Here is a 5871-nt window from a genome sequence, read left to right as displayed (position 1 = left end):
AAGGTTTCAGACTCTCCTAGAAAAAGCACATTTTAAATTTTCTGGCAAAGGTTTTAGGCCAAACTTTGGAGACTTGAAAATTGATTGAATATTCTCTAGGGGTGAAAAAGGTTCAGTTACTGTATCATTTAAGGGCATAGACTCTAACAAAGAATTCATATCATTCATGGAATCATCAACATGTAAGCTCATACCAAAATATTTTTCACAAAAGTCAAGCAAGTCATTTCCATCATCTTCAAAAATATTCTCAATCATGTTAACTTCATGCACTTCCTCACACTTATAGATTTAGAGACAATAAATACATTCAATTCAACAGTCATATTTCCAAAATATAATTTTAAAAGGTTGTTACGACAATTAATGATTGCATTAGATGTAGCTAAGAATGGTCTACCGAAAATGATAGGAATTTGAGCATGCACATTTTCCACAGGGTGAGTATCAAGAACAATGAAGTCAACAGGAAAGTAAAATTTTTCATGAAAGCAATAATACGAATGACTAGCTAAACGTTCAAGCATTTGATCAATAAAGGGTATTGATAAATGGTCTTTTCTAGTAACATTATTTAGCTTTCTATTGTCTATGCAGACTCTCCACCCTATTTGTACTCGAATATGGATTAATTCATTTTTCTCATTTTCAACAACTGTGATCCCAAACTTCTTAAGCACAACTTGAACTAGACTAACCCATTGACTATCAGAAATGAGATAAATGATACCTACGTCTAATAATTTAATGACCTCTTCTCTAACTACTTCTTTCATAATTGGATCTATCCTTCTATGACATTCCCGAGAGGTTTTTACATTTTCTTGTTAATGGATTCTATGTATACATATGGATGGGCTAATTCCTTTAATGTCTCCAATGGTCCAACCTATGGCTTATTTATGTTTTCTAAGGACATGTAGCAATTTATCTTCTTGTTCTTTATCTAAGGCGGGTGCTTTGATTACAGCTAAGGTTTCAGACTCTCCTAGATAAAGCATATTTTAAATTTTTTGGCAAAGGTTTTAGGTCTAACTTTGGAGACTCGAAAATTGATTAAATATTCTCTAGGGGTGAAAAAGGTTCAGTTATGGTATCATTTAAGGGCATAGACTCTAACAAAGAATTCATATCATTCATGGAATCATCAACATGTAAGCTCATACCAAAATATTTTTCACAAAAGTCAAGCAAGTCATTTCCATCATCTTCAAAAATATTCTCAATCATGTTAACTTCATGCACTTCCTCACACTTATAGATTTAGAGACATTAAATACATTATATTCAACAATCATATTTCCAAAAGATAATTTTAAAACGTTGTTACAACAATTAATGATTGCATTAGATGTAGCTAAGAATGGTCTATCTAAAATGATAGGAATTTGAGCATGCACATTTTCCATAGGGTGAGTATTAAGAACAATGAAATCAACAAGAAAGTAAAATTTATCAACTTTTATCAAAACATCTTCTATAATGCCTCTAGGAATTTTCACAAAATGATCGACTAATTGAAGAGTTATTGAAGTAGTTTTTAGTTCACCAAGACCAAGTTGCTTATAAACAGAATAAGGCAATAAATTCACACTAGCATCCAAATCAAGTAAAGCCTTGTTAATAAAATGATCACCAATAATGCATGAAATTGTGGGACACCCAAGATCTTTATATTTAACTAGACTCTTATACTGAATAATGAAACTAGCTTGTTCATTTAAAAATGCAATTTTAGGAACATTAGTGTTTCTTTTTACAGTACAAAGATCCTTCAAAAATTTAGAGTAGGCAGGAATTTGTTTAATGACATCTAAGAAAGGGATATTGATACTAACTTGTTTAAAAACTTCTAAGATGTCATTATATTGGCTGCCTTTTTTAATTGGAAGTAATCTTTGTGGGAATGGGGCTTTTGGAATGAAATGATGGATTGGAGTATCCTCATTTGAAGAGTCATTGGCATTAGAACTAGAAGTGTAACGCCCTGTGTAACCATTACTCTGTGTCTTTAAAATAGTGTCAGCCTTGCAAATCAAGTCATTTAAATAAAAATGTGATCCTAAAGACATAATCAAGTTAGGGTTAAATGATTTTGGTCATAAATGGATCATTTTCATTAAGATAAATGTTTAGTACATGGGATCCCAAAACAGGGTTTAAAGGAAAATTTTTCAAAAATATCAAAAGTTTTATACTATCAAGACCACTCTATTGGAAAAATACACATTTTAGGTTTCTGTCCCTGGAAAAACCCTCGGCAATGGCGGACGAGCAGCAGACAATGTACACCTCGCCCCAAAGCTCTCCAACTCATGGTTGATCCATCTTACCCTTGCCTTTACCTGCTCCACATAGCACCCGTGAGCCAAGACCTAACAAGAAAACCATAACAACAAAGCATAATCAAATAATTCACAAGACAGATAACTAGATATTCAGCACGCCATAGTAGACACATAATCAGTGAGGACAATCTATGAATCACCAAGAATTCATCCAGATGTTCAACAAGCTATAAGCATCAGATTAACATCAGTAAACATATTTATATTCAACAGTTTATCATAATCATCATACAGTACTCAGGGTCGGCACCCTTAAGCCGCACCCTCTGATTAACCCATTGACTTCAGCTCGCTTAGACCGAGTCCAATATTTATCTAGCTGACCCCAGCTCTCAGTGGCCAAGCCGCATCCTGTGCACAAATTATTAGCCCCGGCTCTCTTAGGCCATTTATTTCATGCTCACATGGCATATCACAATCATACAACATATGTATTGAAATATAGGGAAACTCAGTCCCAACACAGCAACACAAGGGTGCATTTTTCTTACCTTTAATTCCGAACGGAGAAAAAGAAATAATCCTAGTCACAAAGGCCAATGGGTATCCATCAACTTCCAATCCAAATAAATATCTAGGAGATAGAAACTAGCCTCCGGGACCTCAATTTCTACTAAACCGGGTAGTAGAAATTGTCCCAAGCGCCTAGGTTCAAACCCCCGAGCCTTACCAATTAAAGAAACAATTCTAAGGCTAAAATCCCTAGGCAGGTCGCAACTTGGCTTAGTGGGATGCGACTTGCCCCCAAGTCACAAAGCAAGCACCCAAGCCAAAGGGAAGGCGGGTCATGACTTGGCTTAGTTAGTAGTGGTGCGCCCCCAAGTTAGAGAGCTTCCCAAGCCAAAATGGCCACACGCGCCACGGCGCCACAGGGCTGGGTCGCGGCGCGCCCCCTTCGACCCTAGAAAATCTAGGTTTTTCTTCTTCTTCTTCTTCCCAGCGAAGAACCACAAAGCTTAACCCAGAATTTTACCTAAACAACCTCCCTAATTCAACATCAAACAAGCTACAAATTCAAGATTAAATCACATATTTTAGACACCAAAACCTTAGCAATTATACTTCAATCACTATCCCAATTCATCAACCATTATCACCAAAGTCAGAACTAATCATGCCCCTATAATTCTATCTATATCCAACTAAAAATTTAAAGTTGTAGATCAAGAACCTTACCTGAATTGTGTTTGAATCTCTCACCAGATTTTAATCTACTACTCTTGAGCTTAAATCCTCAAGCTTCTAAGCTGAATTTTCTAGTTGATTAGCATCAATTCCTCAAGCCTTCCATTTGAACTTCAAAAATCTTCCCTAGGCTCCTTGAGAGAAAAGAATCGTGAGATGGAGAGAATGGAAGGGCTGAAGGCTTCTACTTCTTCTTGCCTTAGAATTAAGTGTTTAATGAGTTTATCTATAATAGTGAAAAGACTCCTTTGCCCCTCCAAACTTATCAATCTTTCAAGGGTACTAAAAGGGTCATTTAGTCATTTTGCTCCTAATTCTCTCTAATTCCTCGAGTGTTCCTAATATTTACCAATTAATCCTGTCATCCAATTAATTACCAATTTTTTATCCAGTGTCTAGTAATCCCCAACATATTCCCTATATTCCCAAAAAATACCCCTAGGCCCCTCCCGAGCCGGGTATTAATCCCCGCTGTGACTATTTCGCCAATCCGCTCACTAGGACTGTCTCGAACCATATGCTACAAATATATCCACATAATAATGTGGTCTCAACAATTTATCACATATAATCACATTTATGCCCTCAACGGGCTAAAATTACAAATATGCCCTTAAAAGCTAAACAAGGCCCACATGCATATTTAATATTCTTAAACATGCATAACACGTACCCATATAATCATATAATCATACATGCCACATAATCATGCATTTAAACATTAAATCATACATATACTAATTATACCCTCCCGACATGCTAATTAAGGTCTTAAGCCTTATTAGTAATTTTTGGGTCGTTACAAGAAGGTTAACTCATTTCTTTTTCTTTTTGAACCTCGAGTATGTAATCGGGCTTGACAATGGTCTTTCCGGACCTAAGAGTTGAAATTGATTTGACTTATCCATTATGACTAGACTTTCCTATCTCATATTGACCTTTTGGATTTGTGATAGGTTGACTAGGGAATGTTCATTTTTCTCCATGACCTAAAGCAGTAGTGAGTTGTCCTACTTATGACTCGAGTTTGGTAATTTATTGAGACTGATTTTGTATTATTTGTTGAGTGGATTGCATAAATTTTTGTAAAGTATCTTCTAATGATGGTTTCCTTTGTTGAGGATATGGTTGATTTTATGGGGCATGAGTTTGGTTTTGCGTGTTGTATTGGTACCCTTGATTCATTGGAGGTTGGTTTTGTCTCCCTGAAAAGTTTGGATGGTTTCTCCAATTTAGATTATAAGTGGATGAAAATGAGCTATCATTTGATTTCCTATAAGCATGAAGAGCATTGGCCTCCTTAGAAAAGGCTTCTTGGTAGGAAGGACATGATTGGGAATTATGGCAAGGATTAGAACGTATAGAACAAACATCTTTTCTTGGTTGTATTGGAGAATTTATTGTTTGGCTTATGGCTAAAGCTTCTACTTTTCTCGCGAATTTGTCTAAGGATGTTCTTAAGTCTAATTCATCCTTTAATTCATACCTTCCTCCTCTTTTTGGTGAATTAGTTGACCTAGACCTAGGATCAAAATAATTTCATTGTTGTGAATTAACAGATAAATCTTCAAGGGCATCCCAAGCCTCTTGTCCTTGAAATTTTAAAAAATTTCGATATGCATAGATTGAATCATTTGACGATTAGAGGGAGTCAAACCATCATAAAATATTTTACAAGTATCCATTTTAAAAACCATGATGACGAAATTTTAATAATAAATCTTTCTATCTTTCCCAACATTGATAAAACCCTTCATTATCTTTTTGAAAAAACTAGGAGATTTCTCTCCTTAGACTATGATTGATGATTTAAGCTCAAAATGGGCAGCAGAAGTGGTCGGAAAAATAATACATGAAGGAGCATTAGATGAAATATGTGTAAAATATTCAAGCAAGGTTTTTTCAGGCACAACATTTTCATCAACATGATTTCTAGTAATATTAGCAATTGGTTCCATGATGCTCAAATTTTTACTAACACTTTCAATTTCAAGCAAAGATAAACGTCTTTTTACTAATCAATTTTTAGAGTTACGTTCCCAATGATGCATACAATTTTCACAAACAAGGGAACAAAGATAATCACAAACAAACATTTTTTTGATATGGAAGATCAATTAAAACCGCAACCACAGAGCATACTTAGGATTTTTAGAGATTTCACAACAATATAATTCTTATGGTTTACTTTTCCCCTTGCCTATTTGATTCCACTTACTCGCACTACTAACAACTCCCCGAGGTTAATTAGTGGAGGCAGATTGGGAATTTTGTTTAAATTTCCTTTAAGCAAAAATTGCTTATGGTGAAAGGACAAGATTAATGTTTTTTTTTCAAG

General features: G+C 35.1%; 1 non-coding gene across 1 annotated transcript; it reads left to right on the top strand.

Annotated features, from left to right (window-relative positions):
- Positions 1-5223: 5223 nt before the first annotated feature.
- LOC133807935 (small nucleolar RNA R71) lies at positions 5224-5330 on the top strand. The gene has a single exon (XR_009879817.1). It is a non-coding gene; the product is annotated as a small nucleolar RNA R71 (small nucleolar RNA).
- The last annotated feature ends 541 nt before the right edge of the window (positions 5331-5871 follow it).

The sequence above is a fragment of the Humulus lupulus genome, chromosome X (genome assembly GCF_963169125.1).
Source record: "Humulus lupulus chromosome X, drHumLupu1.1, whole genome shotgun sequence".
Classification (NCBI taxonomy): Eukaryota; Viridiplantae; Streptophyta; class Magnoliopsida; order Rosales; family Cannabaceae; genus Humulus; species Humulus lupulus.
This window is presented reverse-complemented; position numbering and strand designations above follow the sequence as displayed.